This window comes from Neophocaena asiaeorientalis, unplaced genomic scaffold (genome assembly GCF_003031525.2).
Source record: "Neophocaena asiaeorientalis asiaeorientalis breed wild unplaced genomic scaffold, Neophocaena_asiaeorientalis_V1.1 scaffold280, whole genome shotgun sequence".
NCBI classification, from domain to species: Eukaryota; Metazoa; Chordata; class Mammalia; order Artiodactyla; family Phocoenidae; genus Neophocaena; species Neophocaena asiaeorientalis.
The window spans coordinates 4,450,112-4,469,026 of record NW_020185321.1 but is presented as its reverse complement, the minus strand read 5'-3'; the positions used below and the strand labels follow the sequence as shown (position 1 = coordinate 4,469,026).

Sequence of the window (18,915 nt, the reverse complement as noted above, 5' to 3'; positions counted from 1 at the left end):
TCAAGGGATGTCTCTAGAGGTGGCTGTGGACTGAGGAAGTCTTTAGGCAGCCTGTCTGCCGATGGGTGGGGCTGTGTTCCCACCAAGCTGGCTGTTTGGTCTAAAGCATCGCAGCATGGGAGCCTACAGGCTTTTGGGTAGGGTTAGGTCTTGGAGCTAATGACCCCAGAAAGACTTCTGCCTTCAGTGACAAGTTAACGTAGATGAATACTCACCAATATCTCCGCCTCCAGTGGGTACGTCCCCAGGGTGAGATACAGCTGCCCCCTGCCTCCCCAGGAGACCCTCCAAGACCAGCAGGTAGGTCTGGTCTACACTCCTATGAAGTCACTGCTTTTGCCCTAGGTTCCAGTGTACACGAGACTGTGTGTGCACTCCAAGAGTGGAGTTTCTGTTTTCCCCAGTCCTGTGGAGCTCCTGCATTCAAGCCCTGCTGGCCTTCAAAAGTCAAGTGCTCTGGGGCTCCTCCTCCTGATGCTGGGCAGCCTGACGTGGGGCTAAGAACTCTCCTGTGGCAGAACTTCTGTGATATAATTATCCTCCAGTATTCTCCAGTTTGGGAGGTATGGGATTTGATTATATTCTGAGTGTGCCCCTCCTACCATCTCGCTCTGGTTTCCTCTTTATGTCTTTGGCTGTAGAATTTTTTTTTGGTAGGTTCCAGTCATCTTTATTGATGTTTGTTCAGCAGTTAGTTGTGATTTTGGTGTGCTCATGAGAAGAGTTGAACACAAGGTCCTTCTCTACCATCTTGTTTCCTCTCCCTGTCACTAGTTGTTTACTTTCCTGTTTTTGCCACATATTGTGTCTTTTTTCTATATTCAGTTCTGGAGTGAGTTAGGAAAGTCCAAGATCAAGATTCCTATGGGGTTCAGTTTCCTGGCTTGCAGAGAGCCACCTTCTCGCTATGTCCTCAAATGGAGAGAGAAGTCATCGTATTCATAAGTGAGGACACACAATATGTTAAATATGTAACTTCTTCAGAATAAAAGGAAAAAATAATTTATACAAAAAAGAAAAAAAACATTCCAACAAATGGAAGTCCAGGACCAGATGGCTTCATAGGTGAATTCAATCAAACATTTAGAGAGAGAAGACCTAACACCCATCCTTCTCAAACTCCTCCAAAAAATTGCAGAGGATGGAACACTCCCAAACTCATTCTACAAGGCCACCATCACCCTGATACCAAAACCAGACAAAGATACTACAGAAAAAGAAAATTACAGACCGATATCACTGATGAACCTAGATGAAAAATCCTCAACAAAATACTAGCAAACAGAATCCAACAGCACATTAAAAGGATCATACACCATGATCAAGTGGGATTTAGCCCAGGGATGCAAGGATTCTTCAATATACGTAAATCAATCAGTGTGATACACCATATTCACAAATTGAAGAATAAAAACCATGCTCTTCTCAATAGATGCAAAAAAAACTTTTGAGAAAATTCAACACCCATTTATGATAAAAACACTCCAGAAAGTGGGCATAGAGGGAACCTACTTCAACATAATAAGGCCATATGCCATAAACAACAAACCCACATCAAACATCATTCTCAGTGGTGAAAAACTGAAAACATTTCCTCTAAGATCAGGAACAAGACAAGGATGTCCACTGTTGCCACTATTACTCAACATAGTTGTGGAAGTCCTAGCCATGGCAATCAGAGAAGAAAAAGAAAAAAAGGAATACAAATTGGAAAAGAAGAAGGAAAACTGTCACTGTTTGCAGATGACATGATACTATACATAGAGAATCCTAAAGATGCTACCAGAAAACTACTAGAGCTAATCAATGAATTTGGTAAAGTAGCAGGATACAAAATTAATGCACAGAAATCTCTTGCATTCCTATACACTAACAATGAAAGATCAGAAAGAGAAGTAAAGGAAACACTCCCAGTCACCACTGCAACAAAAAGAATAAAATACCTAGGAATAAACCTACCTAAGGAGGTAAAAGACCTATACTCAGAAGACTATAAGACAGTGATGAAAGAAAACAAAGATGACACAAACAGATGGAGAGATATACCATGTTCTTGGATTGGAAGAATCAGTATTGTGAAAATGACTATACTACCCAAAGCAATCTACAGATTCAATGCAATCCCTATCAAATTACCGATGGCATTTTTTACAAAACCAGAAGAAAAAATCTTTAAATTTGTATGGAGACGCAAAACACCCCGAATAGCCAAAGCAATCTTGAGGGAAAAAAACAGAGCTGGAGAAATCAAACTCCCTGACTTCAGACTATACTACAAAACTACAGTAATCAAGGCAGTATGGTAGTTTCACAAAAACAGAAATATTGACCAATGGAACAAGATAGAAAGCCCAGAGATAAACCCATGCACCTATTGTCAACTAACCTATGACAAAGGAGACCAGGATATACAATGGAGAAAAGACAGTCTCTTCAATAAATGGTGCTGGGAAAACTGGACAGCTACATGTAAAAGAATGAAATTAGAACACTCCCTAACACCATACACAAAAATAAAGTCAAAATGGATTAAAGACCTAAATGTAAGACTGGACACTATAAAACTCTTAGAGGAAAACATAGGAAGAACACTCTATGACATAAATCACAGCAAGATCCCTTTTGACCCACCTCCTAGAGAAATGGAAATAAAAAAATAATAAATAAATGGGACCTAGTGAAACTTAAGAGCTTTTGCACAGCAAAGGAAACCATAAACAAGACGAAAAGACAACCCTCAGGATGGGAGAAAATATTTGCAAACGAAGCAGCTGACAAAGGATTAATCTCCAAAATATACAAGCAGCTCATGCAGCTCAATATCAAAAAACAAACAACCCAATCCAAAAATGGGCAGAAGAGCTAAATAGACATTTTCAAGAAGACATACAGATGGCCAAGAGGCATATGAAAAGCTGCTTAACATCATTAATTATTAGAGAAATGGAAATCAAAGCTGCAGTGAGGTGTTACCTCACACCGGTAGAACGGGCATCATCAGAAAATCTAGAAACAACAAATGCTGGAGAGGGTGTGGAGAGAAGGGAACCTTCTTGCATTGTTGGTGGGAATATAAATCGATACTATGGAGAACAGTATGGAGGTTCCTTAAAAAACTAAAAATAGAATTACCATATGACCCAGCAATCCCACTACTAGGCATATACCCAGAGAAAACCATAATTCAAAAAGATGCATGCACCCCCATGTTCACTGCAGCACTGTTTACAATAGCCAGGTCATGGAAGCAACCTAAATGCCCATCAACAGACGAATGGATAAAGATGTGGTACATATATACAATGGAATATTACTCAGCCATAAGAAGGAACAAAATTTGGTCATTTGTAGAGATGTGGATGGACCTAGAGACTCATACAGAGTGAAGTCAGTCAGAACGAGAAAAGCGAATATCATATACTAACAATGTATGTGGGATCTAGAGAAATGGTACAGATGAACTGGTTTGCAAGGCAGAAATAGAGACACAGATGTAGAGAACAAACATATGGACACCAAGGGGGGAAAGCAGGGGTTGGGGGGGCAGTGGTGGGATGAATTGGGAGATTGGGATTGACATATACACAGTAATGTGTGTAAAATAGATAACTAATAAGAACCCGCTGTATAAAAAATTAAATTTTTAAAAAAAGAATCTGCATGTAACAGCAAGGTGGGTAACTACAAAAAATAACTAAAAAAAAAATAACAAAATACATAAATAAATAAAAAGGAAACAAGTGAGTATCTTTAACTGAACAGTATAGTCAGAATTTATGGGTGTAATTATGGAAACAGGTGAATGTCCACAAAAATTGATAAATATACTGTGATATACTGGTGTAACAATATTTCAAGAAGAAAGAAAGCTATAATGCACACATTGTGATTCTTAGTTATTTAACACTGACTTTTTTAAAAGCATATATCAGAAGACTATAGTAATGTCTTAGTCATTCAGGCTGCTGTGACAACGTACCACAGCCTGGGTAGCTTACAAACAGAAATTTGTTTCTCAGAGTTTTGGAAGCTGGGAAGCCCAGGATCAAGGTGCCAGCATGGTCACATTCTGGTGAGGGCCTTATTCCTGGTTCATAGCTGGTGCCTTCTCGCTATCATGGTGGAAGGAGCGAAGGATCTCTCTGGAGCCTGTTTGATAAAACACTGATCCCATTCAGGAGGGTTCCACCCTCATGACTTACACAGTGCCACCTCTTAATACCATCATCTTTGGATGAGAGGATTTCAACATGTAAGGGACACATTCAAGCCATAGCAATCAACAATGATACTACTTATCAGAAATTAAAAAACAGAAAACTATATTTTCTTTAAATATACTTACAAGCAAGTATGATGTAATAAAGCGATGAACTGACAACTAGATGAAATAGACAAGTTGCTTGAAAGATGCAAAATAACACATCCAACACAAGAAACAGAATCTGAAATGTAAATGAGTACTATATTATATATACATAGTATATACCTCCAAAAGTAACATGAACAAGAATGTTCATAATATCAGAAATAGGAAAAAAAACGGCAATCGCAGGAGAATGGACATCCTTACAATGAGATACTGCTGAGCACTGAGAACAGAGTTGAACTATATAGAACCACAAGAATGACTCTCACAGGCATAACAAAGATCAAAAGAAGACAGACATGACAGAATAAACTGTGGGACTCCGTTTACATCAAGTCAAGACAGTCAAAGCTAATCTATGGTGACAGAGTCTAAATACCGGTTACCTTTCTAGGAGGAAGCGTGAGAAGCCTCCGAAGTTGCAGAAGGTGTGATTTAGTCTCTGGTGCAGGAAGTAGCTACGGCAGGGGGCGAGACCTCTTCCACAACGGTGGGAAGGGAAGCTACAGGTATGAGACAGATAAGAGATGCTCTGTAAGGTTGAGCAGCAAGAAAGAAGGCCATGAAGTAGGTTGTACGCTGAGACATCAGTGGCTCAGGGAGTGAGTAGTGAATGGATCAATGCTTGCATGGATGGCAGAGCTGGTGCAGGAGAGAGAGCTGATCAGAAGAAACAGAGCAGATGTGAGCCAACCAGTTAGAAGTGTCTTGGCATCGTCTTGGCAAAAGGTGATGAGAGCTTAGACCAGGATGTTCGTGGTGGAACCCAGGGAGGTGGTAAAGATGATGGATTCATGCAGTATGGAAAACAAAAAAAGCATGATGATGGTGGCTGAATGTTGGGTTAGATGGAGGCAGAGTGTTATGAGTTTGTACAAGGTCGTTTCCCACCTTCTCAACTCTCTGAAAAACAGGGCCATCTACTGAAGCTGTGGAGGATGGAGGAGTGGGCAAGATCATGATTTCCTTCTTATGCATGAAGAATTCGATGGAACATGTGGGATATAATGCAAAAGTAAGTAGTTGGAAGAGGCTATCGGGCTGAGGAGGGGGTTAGAGACACATCAACTGACTGAGCTGTGCAAGGAAGCAGGAGAGGGGCAAGAGCATTACTCTGCAGTAGTGCCAATCCAGCCACTTGATGACTCCAACTATTCTCAGCAGCCCAGACGTGGGCCAGACAAAGCCAAGTGTCATCTTGAGGTTTTACAGTAGAGAGCCAGGAAGATAATGCAGCTAGGGATTGCTTCTGTCTGACAAATGTGAAGACAGATGAATGAATGGATGGAAAAGGGTGGGATGCAGAGCATAGGCAGAGATAGTAAACTAGGAAAATGATACCCCCAAAGGAAGACAATAATTTGCCAGTTACGAGTCAAGAAGAAATTGAGATCTATGAATAGATGAACAAAGAACTGACAAATAATCATCTCAAAAAAACTATGAGCTAAAACAGACAACAAAATCAGAAAAACAATACGTGATCAAAATAAGTTAAATGAAGAGACAGAAACTTTTACAACCAAACATATATTCTGGAGCTGAGAATACAATGATGAATCAAAAATTCCATGGAGAGCTTTAACAGAAGATTTGATCATGCAGTAGAACCAATGAATTCAAAGACAGATCATTTGAAATTATACAGTCGGGGGAGGGGAAGAAAGGAGAATGATAAAGAGTGAAGAAAGCCTATGAGACTTTTAAGAACCAATATATGCATTGTGGCGGGGAGGGTGGGGTGGGGTGTAAGACCCCTCATGATGGAATTAGTGTCCTTATAAGAAGAGCTCTCTCTCTCCTCCATGTGAAGACACAGCAAGAAGGTAGCCAGCTGCAATCCAAAGACAGAGTTCTCACCAGACACCCACCCTCCTAGCACCCTAACTTCAGACTTCCAGTTCCAAAACTGTGAGAAATAAATTCTTTTTGTTTAATCCAAAAAAAAAAAAAAACCAATATATGCATTATGGGAGTCCTTGTAGAAGAAGAGAAGTGGCAATAAACTTACTTAAAGAAATAACGGGTGAAAACATCCCAAATATGTAGAGAGATATGGACCATCCAGATAAATGAATCTCAGAGTTCCCCAGTCAGTTTCAACAGAGAGAAAACTTCAACAGGACACTTTATAATCAAACTGTCAAAATCAAAGACAGAGATTTTTGAAAGCAGCAAAGAAAAAGCAGTTTGTTATACACGAGATTCTGGAGGAATGTCGTGGGTTTCTTCTCAGAAACGTTTGTACCCTTTCCATTATAAACTCTGAGGAGCTAATGTACAGCACAGTGACTATAGTTAATAGTATTGTATCACATACATGAAATTTGCTAGGAGAGATTTTAAGCATTCTTACCAAAAAAAGTGATGTGGATATGTTAATTAACTTGATTGTAGTTATATTTTCACAGTGTGTACTTATATCAAATAATCACTTTGTATATTTTAAATATATTTATATTTAAAGTACATTATATAAATTTATTTTTTGTCAGTTATATGTCAGAAAATTTTTAATGAAGGCAAGATCAGATTTTTCCAGGAGGAAAAAACAAAACAAAAAAACCCCTGAGCAGTTTATCACCTCTAGAACTGCTTCACAGGAAGTCCTAATGGAATTCTTCAATAAAAATTTTAGGGATCTCCCTCGTGGTCCAGTGGTAAAGAATCCACCTTCCAATGCAGGGGACGCGGGTTCGATCCCTGGTCAGGGAACTAACATCCCACATGCAACTAAGCCTGCGCGCCACAACTACTGAGCTCGTGCGCCTTCCTTTCCATTATAAACTCTGAGGAGCTAATGTACAGCACAGTGACTATAGTTAATAGTATTGTATCACATACATGAAATTTGCTAGGAGAGATTTTAAGCATTCTTACCAAAAAAAGTGATGTGGATATGTTAATTAACTTGATTGTAGTTATATTTTCACAGTGTGTACTTATATCAAATAATCACTTTGTATATTTTAAATATATTTATATTTAAAGTACATTATATAAATTTATTTTTTGTCAGTTATATGTCAGAAAATGTTTAATGAAGGCAAGATCAGATTTTTCCAGGAGGAAAAAACAAAACAAACAAAAAAACCCCTGAGTAGTTTATCACCTCTAGAACTGCTTCACAGGAAGTCCTAATGGAATTCTTCAAGAAAAATTTTAGGGATCTCTCTCGTGGTCCAGTGGTAAAGAATCCACCTTCCAATGCAGGGGACGCGGGTTCGATCTCTGGTCAGGGAACTAACATCCCACATGCAACTAAGCCTGCACGCCACAACTACTGAGTTTGTGCGCCTCAACTACAGAGAAGCCTGCACGCCACAAAGAAAGATCCCACATGCCACAATGAATATCCCACGTGTTGCAACTAAGACTCGACACAGCCAAAAATAAATAAATGTTAAATTTTTAAAAAATAATATAAAAACGTGGAAGTATAATTCGTACTGTAAAGGCACATATATAGTCAAATTCAGAATACTCTAATACAGAAAGCTACAAATTTCCAGTTATGAGATAAGTGCTGGAAATGTAATGTACAACATGATGACTGTAGTTAACACTGCTGTATGGTATACTTGAGAGTTAGAGTAAATCCTGAGAGTCCTCATCACAAGGGAAAAACTTTTTTTTGTTTCTATGTAAGATGATGGGTATTAACTAAGCTTATGTGGTAATCATTTCACAATATATGAAAGCCAAGTTATTATGCTGTACACCTTAAACTTATACAGTGCTGTATGTCGATTATATCTCAATAAAACTGGAAAAAAGAATATGCCAATACAGTAGTGGTATGCATAAATCACTTTTAAGCCTAGTATAAAAGGTAACATATAAAATTGTTAAAATAACTGTGACTACTGTAATTTGATATGGATAAACAATATTAAAATGTAAATTGTGACATCAATAACATAATATGTGGGTTGGAGAAGGGAAATGTTACAAATTTTTGCATGCAACTGAAATTGTCATCATTAGCTTAAAACAGATGTTATTTCTATGTTTTATGTATGCCTCATAGTAACCACAAAGAAAAAACCTCTAGTCAATTCAAAACATAAAGGGAAAGGAATCACAGCGTACCACAATCAAGAAAAAAAAAGTCACAAAGGAACACAGGAAGAGAGGAAGTAAAAAAGGACTTTTAAAAAGTCAGAAAACAACAAAATCACAATGGTAACTCCTTACTATCAATAATTACTCTCAGACATAGGCTGAAAATGAATGACTGGAAAAAGATATTCCATGCAAATGGTAACCAAAAATGGTAAGAAGGTAGCTACACTTATATAAGACAAAATAGGCTTTAAGTTAGAAACTGTCAGAGAGACAAAGATTGTCACTGCATAATGATGAAGGGGTCAGTCTATCAAGAAAAATATAAAAATTTAAAATTTATATATAGCCAACATCAGAGCTCCTAAAAATATATGCAGTCTTTCACAGGTCTGAAGGGAGAAATAGACAGCCATACAATAATAGTTGGGGGACTTCAATACCTCACAATTATGGACAGATCATTCAGAGAGAAAATCAATTAGGAAACAGCAGATTTGAACTATCAGTCCAGTTGAACCTAAGAGACATATACAGAACATTCCATCCAACCAGTAGAATACACAGTCTTCTTAAATACATACAGAACATTCTCCAGGATAGATCATATGTTAGGCCAAAATACAAGTCTTAAGAGATTTAATAAGATTAAAATCATATCAAGTATCTTTTCTGACCACAATTGTATGAAACTAGAAATTAGTAACAGAAAGAAAATGAAAAATGGAGAATTTAAACAATATACTCTTGAGAAAAATCACTCAAGTCAAAGAAGAAATCAAAAAGGCAATTTAAAAATACCTTGAAACAAATGAAAATGGAAATGTAACATACCAAGTCTTATGAGATGCAGCAAAAGCAGTTCTAAGAGGGATGTTTATACCAATAAATGCCTACATTAAGAAAAAAGATCTCAAAAGTCTAACTTCATACCTCAAGGAACTAATAAAAAAAAAAACGAACACAGGCCAAAGTTAGCAGAAGGAAGGAAATAATTATTAGAGAAGAAATATATTAAATAGAAACTAGAAAAACAAAACATCAACAAAACTAAGAGTTGACTTTTTGAAAGGATAAACAAAATTGACAAATCTTAAGCTAGACTAACCATGAACATAGGAGAGAAGACTCAAGGAAAGAAAACTGTACATGAAAGAGGAGACGTTACAACTGATGCCAACAAAATGAAAAGGATCAAAGGAGACTACTATGAACAACTGTATGCCAACTATTATGGATAAGCTACAAGAAATGGACAAATTTGGGGAAACACACAATGTACCATGACTAAATCATGGAGACATAGTAAATCTGAACAGACCAATGAGTAAGGAGATTGAATCAGTAATCAAAATCCCAGGACCAGATGGCTTCACTAGTGAATTCTACCAAACATTTAAAGAATTAATACCAATCCTTCTCAACCTCTCCCAAAAAATTAAAAGAGGAGAAACACTTCCAAATGCATTGTATGAGGCCAGTGTTTTAAACTGATACCAAAGCCAAATAAGGCTACTACAAGAAAACTACAGGACTTCCCTGGCAGTCCCTAGGATGCAATGATGTTCAACCTATGCAAATTAATAAACGTGATATACCACATTAAAATGAGTGATAAAAAGCATATGATCTGAATAGATGCAGAAAAGGCATTTGATGAAATTTAACATTCTTTCGTGATAAAGATTAAACAAATTAGGTATAGAAGGAACTTACTTCAACATAGTAAAGGCCCTATATGACAAGTCCACCATTAACAACATACTCAGTTAGAAAAGCTGAAAGTTTTTCCTCTAAGATTAGGAACAAGACAAGGGTGCTCACTATCACCACTTCTAGTCAACTATCACCACTTCTAGTCAACAAAGTAGTGGAAGTCCTTGCCAGAGCAATTAGGCAACAAAAAGAAATAAAAGGCATTCAAATTAGAAAAGAAGAAAAACTGTCTCTGCAGTTGACATGATATATAGAAATCCTAAAGACTCCACCAAAAAACTGTTAGAACTAATAAACAAATTCAATAAAGTTGCAGGATACAAAATTAATATACAAAAATTAGTTCAATTTCTGTACACCAATGAACATTCTGAAAAAGAAAATCCTATTTACAATAGCATCAAAACCAAAAAATACCTAGAATAAATTTAACCAAGGAGGTGAAAGAGCTGTGCACTGAAAACTATAGAGTGAAAGTAAAAACTAAGTGAAAGATTGAAGACACAAACAAATGGAAATTTATCCTGTGTTCATGGATTGGAAGAATTAATATTATTAAAATGCCTAGATTTAATGCAATCCCTATCAAAATTCCAATAGCATTTTTTATAGAAATAGAAGAAACAATTTTAAAATTAATATAGAATCATAAAGACCCTGAATAGCCAAAACAATCTTGTACAAGAACAAAGCTGATGGCATCATACTTCTTGATTTCAAAATACACTACAAAGCTATACTAATAAAAACAGTATAGGGCTTCCCTGGTGGCGCAATGGTTGAGAGTCTGCCTGCCGATGCAGGGGACACGGGTTTGTGCCCTGGACCGGGAAGATCCCACATGCCGCGGAGTGGCTGGGCCTGGGAGCCAGAGCCTGTGCTCCACAACAGGAGAGGCCACAACAGTGAGAGGCCCGAGTACCGCAAAAAACAAAAAAACAAAAAAACCAGTATAGTTCTGGAATTAAAACAGACACATAGATTAAAGGAACAGAATAGAGGGCCCAGAAATAAATGTATGCATTTACAGGCAACTGATCTTTGCCAGTGGTGCCAAGAACACAAAATGGCAAAAGGACAGACTCTTCAATAAATGGTGTTGGGAGAACGTGCAGGAAGAGGAAGTTTCACACAATATAAAAAATCAGTTCCAATATATAACCTGTATATAATGGAATATTATTCAGCCTTAAGGACTAAGGAAATCCTTCCATTTGCTACAACATGGATGAAACAGGAGGACATTTAGTTAAGTGAAATAAGCCAGAATGAGAAAGATAAACACTGTATATGTTGAATCTAAAAAAGTCAAACTTATAAAAGAAGGGGGTAGAATTGTGGTTGCCAGGTGCTGGAGTTTGAGGGTAATGAAGACATAATGGTCAAAAGGTACAGTTTCAGTTATGCAGTATGAATAACTGCTAGAGATCTAATGTACACCATGGTGACTATAGTTAATAATATTGTGTACTTGAAAGTTGCTAAGAGTAAAGCTTAAGTGTTCTCACCACACACACTAAAATGGTAACTGTGAGATGAGGGAAATATTAGTTAGCTTGATTTTGTAAACGTTTCACATGTATACATATATCAAAACATCACGTTGTACACCTTAAATATACAAAATTTTTATCAATTATACCTCAATAAACCTGGGGAAAAAAGATAAAATAGCCCAATGCAGAGAACAGAATGGTGGATTCCAGGGAAATGGGGTGATGTTGGTCAGAGGGTACAGAGTTTCAGATATACAAGATAAGTAAGTTCTGGAGATCTACTGTAGAAACAAACACAAACCCCTAAACATAAGACCTGAAACTGTAAAACTCCTAAAGAAAAAGGGGGATAGATTCACAACATTAGTCTAGACAATGATTTCATTGATATGACACCAAAAGCATGGGTGACAAAAGCAAAAATAGTCAAGTGGGACTACTTCAAACTAAAGTTCTGTACAGCAAAGGAAACAATCAATAGAATGAAAAGGCAACCTCCAGAATAGGAGAAAATATTTGCAAATCATACATCTGATAAGAGGTTAATATCCAAAATATGTACAGAGCAACAGTTTTAAAAAATTAATAACTTGATTTAAAAATTAGCTAAAGACTTGAATAGATATTTCTCCAAAGAAGACATACAAAAAAAAAAAAAAAAAAAAAAAAAAAAAAAAAAAGAAGACATACAAATGGCCAACAGGTATATATGAAAAGGTACTCAACATAACTAATCGTCAGGGAAATACAAATAAAAACTACAAGGAGATATCACCTCACAAATGACAGGATGACTATTATCAAAAAACCACAAGACAAGAAGTGCTGGTGAGCTGGTGAGGATGTGGAGAAATTGAAACCCTTGTACACTGTTGGCGGGAATTCAAAGTGTTGGAGCAGCTATGGAAAACAATGTGTCAGAGGGTACAGAGTTTCAGATATACAAGATAAGTAAGTTCTGGAGATCTACTGTAGAAACAAACACAAACCCCTAAACATAAGACCTGAAACTGTAAAACTCCTAAAGAAAAAGGGGGATAGATTCACAACATTAGTCTAGACAATGATTTCATTGATATGACACCAAAAGCATGGGTGACAAAAGCAAAAATAGTCAAGTGGGACTACTTCAAACTAAAGTTCTGTACAGCAAAGGAAACAATCAATAGAATGAAAAGGCAACCTCCAGAATAGGAGAAAATATTTGCAAATCATACATCTGATAAGAGGTTAATATCCAAAATATGTACAGAGCAACAGTTTTAAAAAATTAATAACTTGATTTAAAAATTAGCTAAAGACTTGAATAGATATTTCTCCAAAGAAGACATACAAATGGCCAACAGGTATATATGAAAAGGTACTCAACATAACTAATCGTCAGGGAAATACAAATAAAAACTACAAGGAGATATCACCTCACAAATGACAGGATGACTATTATCAAAAAACCACAAGACAAGAAGTGCTGGTGAGCTGGTGAGGATGTGGAGAAATTGAAACCCTTGTACACTGTTGGCGGGAATTCAAAGTGCTGGAGCAGCTATGGAAAACAATGTGGAGGTTCCTCAAAAACGTAAAAATAGAACTACCATACAATCCAGCAATCCTGCTTCTGGGTATTTATCCCAAAGGGTCAAAATCAGGGTATTGAGGTATCTTCACTCCCATGTTCATTATAGCATTATTCACAGTGTTCAAGATGTGAAAACAACCTATTGACAGATGAATGGATAAAGAAAATATACATATATGCAATATAATTTTATAATATAACTATATGATATATAACATATATTAGATATTTAGCCTATCACATTTTTTAGGCTGGATAATACTACATTAAATATATAAATGTATATATAAGTATATAAATATTTATTTTATGTATAAAATACAGAATATTATTCAGCCTCAGAAGATAAGCAAATTCTGCAGTCTGTGCCAACATGGATGAACCTTGAGAATATTATGCTAAGTGAAATAAGCCAATCACAGGAAAACAAGCTATATGACTCCACTATTGTATGAGGTATCTAAAATAGTCAAATTCATACAATCAAAGAGTGTAACCATGGTTGCCAAAGGCTGGGGGGAGGGGGAAATGAAGAGTTACTAATCAATGAGCATAAAGTTTCAGTTCATCAAGATGAATGAATTCTTGAGATCTACTATATACATCATTGTACCTAGAGCCAACAATACTGTATTATACAGTTAAAAATTTGTTAAGAGTTAAAAATTTGTTAAGGTGTATCTCATGTTAAATAGTCTTACCACAATATGCTTTTAAATTTTAAATAAGTAAATATATATTTCAACAGACATTGATAATGTCTCCTTGGGGCAACACAGTCACCTGTTGAGAACCACTTCATTTTTTAAGAACAGTGTATCAAAAAATTTTTGATAAAATGCAATATTAAAAAAGACCTAAGTGAGGGGCTTCCCTGGTGGCGCAGTGGCTGGGAGCCCGCCTGCCGATGCAGGAGACATGGGTTCGTGCCCTGGTCCAGGAGGATCCCACATGCCGCGGAACGGCTGGGCCCGTGAGCCATGGCCGCTGAGCCTGCGTGTCCGGAGCCTGTGCTCCGCAACGGGAGAGGCCACAATGGGGAGAGGCCCGCCTACCGGAAAAAAAAAAAAAAAAGACCTAAGTCAATACTTTAAGAGGCAGAAAAAGGAATGTGGAAAGAATATATGTGACATGAACACAAGGCAAGGTAGCCTCAGAGAGTGGCAGCATTTGGATCAAAATATTTCCAGGATGACAACTTGTATTTTCACGGAGTGGGCACAGGGGTGCCCCTCAGCACGACCAGCCTCATGAGTGGCTCCCAGGGTATTAAGCTTTTCCCCAGTAAGTCAGGGAGGATGGAGCTCAGACTGGCTCCCAGAAGTGCATTGGCTTCCTCTATTTGCTGGATCTTTAATCTCTTGCTGATACCTTTGTTCCTATGAAAGTAGTACATTGAACAGCCAAAGCTTAAGTGTAATAATAAATTATGGGTACGTTCCTTACTCTTTCCAGACAGATTTCTAAGCCCTCTACTTACAGTTATAGTCTTTACAATTGACTATGTGTTTGGGCCCCATCGTCTGGGGTAGTGTCACCATGGTCTTCGTCCTACATAGGTTGAAGCCATGAGGCCCCCCCCCCTTTTTTTTTTTTTTTTTTGTGGTACACGGGCCTGTCACTGTGGTGGCCTCTCCCATTTTGGAGCACAGGCTCCGGACATGCAGGCTCAGCGGCCATGGCTCACGGGCCCAGCCGCCCCACGGCATGTGGGATCTTCCCGGACTGGGGCACGAACCCGTGTCCCCTGCATCGGCAGGCGGACTCCCAACCACTGCACCACCAGGGAAGCCCACATTTGGCCCTTTTATAGTCATTGTCAGTGATACCCATGTCTCTCAGTTTTGCTTTGCTTCCTGGACAGTGAAACTGTAACTGTATGACTCTGTTCTCTAAAGGGCATTCAGTCATTCTTTCCATCATCTGTTAATATTTAGGAGTTTCAGATTCTCCCGAGGAATCTGTGATTCAATGAACAGTGGATGGAGAAATAATGTCCCAGAACTCATAAATCCTATAACAGATGTACACGCTAACATTATGCATATAATTAATTATATAAAGATTACTCTAATTAACTATGCTAGGTTCTTCAATGAAGAAATTCACGAAATTCTGAAATAGTGTGGTAGAGGAAAATTTTTTGTTTGGAGATGTGAAAGAAGCCTCTCACTATGAAAGTTTGATGGATTTTCTAAGCATAGTTCAGGTGCTTCTAACATTAGGACAACCAACTGGAAGAATCTCATGGAAGTCTTGTGCAGCCTCGGGGTAATGGTAGAAATCTGATGTTTTGAGAATAATAGAGACATGGGTAGGACAGCACGATATGAAACTGGAAAGAAAATCGACAGATGGTTCTGGATAAGCACTTGGGACAGACCAAGAATTCTGAAGTTTGTCTTAAGAAAAATTATGGGCTAATGAAGGGGTCCAATCAGGTAAGTAAAAATGAATTTTACTGCCATGCACATGTGCAGGGCTAGCCTTTCCTTCTGTGCACTTACACACTGCCTGCCTGAAACCTGTCAATAGCCTCCATTGCTTTGTGCACACCTGTAGCAAGATCCTGCAGCTACCGAAGGGCATGCCAACAGCCAAGGCTCCCGCAGTTGCCTGTAGGCCTGAATTAGGCCCTATCTCCTGTTACAGGCCTACACCACTGGGCTTACTTACAACTAGCCTCCTGAAGCTATGTACATGCACTGCCTGGCCCAAACCCCCATTACTGGCCTACAGTGCTGTGGCACATGGCTGGTGAGATCCTGCAGCCACAGCAGTGCATGTCAACAGCCAGGGCCTCCACAGCTCCTTGTGGCCTCAGATTTGACCCTATCTCATGTCACTGACCTCACTACTGGGTTCACCTTCAGCTAGCCCCTCTAGCTGTATGCCTGCATACCCCCAGCCTAACTCTTAACCCCAGGCCTCTACTACATGCACCCATGGCAAGACACAACAGCCCTGGTTGTGCACACTGCCAGTGCACTCACAGTTGACCCTGGCCTTTACAGTTGACCCTGGCCCCCACTGCTACGCATGTGTCTGGAACTGGCCCCTGACAGTTTACATGCACCTGTAGCTGGCCCCCACAGGTGAGCATATACACACCACCAGCTCTGGCTACCACTGCTCCATGCCTTGTTCCCTAGCCACTGGACCTGGCGGTGCTGCTGAGGACCCCAAAAATCCTTGCAGCCTCTGTGGACCCCCTACATCACTCACCAATGACCATGAAGTTGCTGATGCCTTGTACCCCAGCAGCCTAAGCCAGAGTCACCACTCCCACCCAGACCCAGAGACAACACACATATTCACACTTCATGCCTTGCAGCACTAGAACCAGGGTCTCAACATGTTCCAGCATGCCTCCACCTGCAGGTGAAGTTCTGTCCTTTCCAAAGTCAGTCCATAAAATCTGGAAGAAGTGACTTCTTCTTCGAATGGACAGATACCCATGCAAAGCTACAGAGATCATGAAGAATCAGGGAAACATACCACCAAAGGAACACAGTAAACATCCTGTAACTGACTCACACAAAAAAGGCACTACATGAATTGCCTGACAATTCAAAATAGTTGATTTAGAGATGCTCAGAGAGCTAGCAGAGAACAGCTAAACAGTTTAACAAAATCAGGAAAACAATACAAGAACAAAATGAGAAGTTCAACAAAGATAGAGAGCTTTAAATAAAAAGACCAAACAGTTTTGGAGCTGAATAATACAATGATTGAACTGAAGAATTCAATAGAGAGCTTTAACATCAAAATAGCATAAGGAGAAGAACGAACTGGTGAGCTCAAAGGCAGATTATTTTAAATTATCCTATCAGAAGGAGAAAGAGAAAAAAATAAAAAAGGATGAAGAAGAAGATTGAGAACTACAGAACGTATGGGACACCATTAAGAGAAGCAATCTATGCATCATTGGAATACCAGAAGAAAAGAGAGAGAGAGAAAGACTCTTTAAAAGAAATAATGTCTAGGGGCTTCCCTGGTGGCGCAGTGGTTGAGAGTCTGCCTGCCGATGCAGGGGACACAGGTTCGTGCCCCGGTCCGGGAAGATCCCACATGCCGGGGGGCGGCTGAGCCCGTAAGCCATGGCCGCTGAGCCTGTGCATCTGGAGCCTGTGCTCCGCAACGGGAGAGGCCACAACAGTGAGAGGCCTGCATACCGCAAAAAAAAAAAATGTCTTGAGAGCTTCCCAAACCTGGGGAGAGATACTGACATCCAAGTTCATGAAGCTAATAGGTAAACCAAAACATTTCACTCTAAAACAGTCATCTCCAAAATACCATAAAATTGTGTAAAATCAAAGACTAAGTGAGAATTTTCAAAGCATGAAGAGAAAAAAATTTTCTTTCATATTAAGGAACCCCCAGGGACTTCCCTGGTGGTCCAGTGTCTGCGACTCCACACTCCCAATGCAGGGGGCCTGGATTCTACCCCTGGTCGGGGAACTAGATCCCACATGCCGCAACTAAGAGTTCTCATACCACAACTGAAGATCCCACATGCCACCAGTAAAAGATCCCACATGCCACAACTTAGGATCCCACATGCTGCAAAGAAGACCCCACACACAGCAGCAAGGATTCCGTGTGCCTCGGCTAGGACCTGATGCAGCCAAATATAGATAGATAGATAGATGGATAGATAGATAGATATTTTTAAAAGGATGTAACACTTAAAAAAAAAAAGGAACCCCCCATAAGTCTATCAGTGATATCTAAGCAGAATTTTTCAGCCCAGGAGATAATGAGATGATATATTCAAAGTGCTGAAAGAAGAAAACTGTCAACCAAGAATACTTTACCCAGCAAAACTGTCCTGCAGAAATGAAGGTAAGATAGACTTTCCCAAAAAAAGAAAAGCTGAGGGAGTTCATGACCACTAGAACTGCCTTACAAGAACTGCTGAAATGAGTTCTTCAAGCTGAAAGAAAAAGTTGCTAAGTAGAAACAGAAAAACATATGAAAATAGTATTACACACTGGTAAAGGTAAGTATATAGTTAAGAGTCACACTACTCTAATATTGTATCATGGTGGTGTGTTAAACACTTAACTGTAGTATAAAGGTTACATGACAAAAGCATTAAAAATAGCTATAGCTACAAAAATTTGGTAATGGATACACAATATTAAAAGATACAAATTGTGACATCAAAAGCATAATGATGGTTGGGTGGAGTAAAAGGGTAGAGTTTTTTTATGCGATCAAAGTTAAGTTGTCATTGGCTTAAAACAGACTGTTACAGCAATAAGATATTTCACATAACACTCAAGGTAACAAAAAAAAGACTTATAGTAGATAAACACAAGATAAACAGACTCAAAGTATACCACTATAGAAAATCATAAATTCACAAAGGATGGCAACAGAGAGGAAAAAAGAAACAAAGGGACTACAATACAGCCAGAAAACAATTGCAAGCAAGATGGCAATTGCAAGTCCCTATCAATAATTACTTAAATATAAATGTATTAAATTCTGTAATCAAGAGGCACAGAATGGCTGAGTGGATAAAAAAAAAATCAAGATCCAACTAGGTGCTGCAGAGAGGAGATTCACTTCATCTTCAGGGACACACATAGGCTCAAAGTGAAGACATGGAAAAGGATATTCCATGCAAATGAAAACTAAAAGACAGCACAGGCAAATACGCTTGTATCAGACAAAAAAGACCTTAA

The 18,915-nt window shown here is 38.6% G+C and overlaps 2 long non-coding RNA genes across 2 annotated transcripts in view; one reads left to right on the top strand and one right to left on the bottom strand.

The window, feature by feature from the left end:
• Nucleotides 1–1,100, top strand: part of LOC112392369 (uncharacterized) — a 28,163-nt gene extending 27,063 nt beyond the window's left edge. The window contains exon 5 of the long non-coding RNA XR_003001677.1: nt 346–1,100. This is a non-coding gene — a long non-coding RNA (uncharacterized LOC112392369). The remainder of the gene's footprint in view (nt 1–345) is intronic.
• The window catches only part of LOC112392370 (uncharacterized), a 29,827-nt gene continuing 11,743 nt past the window's right edge, over nt 832–18,915 (bottom strand). Inside the window, exon 3 of the long non-coding RNA XR_003001680.1 lies at nt 832–912. This is a non-coding gene — a long non-coding RNA (uncharacterized LOC112392370). The remainder of the gene's footprint in view (nt 913–18,915) is intronic.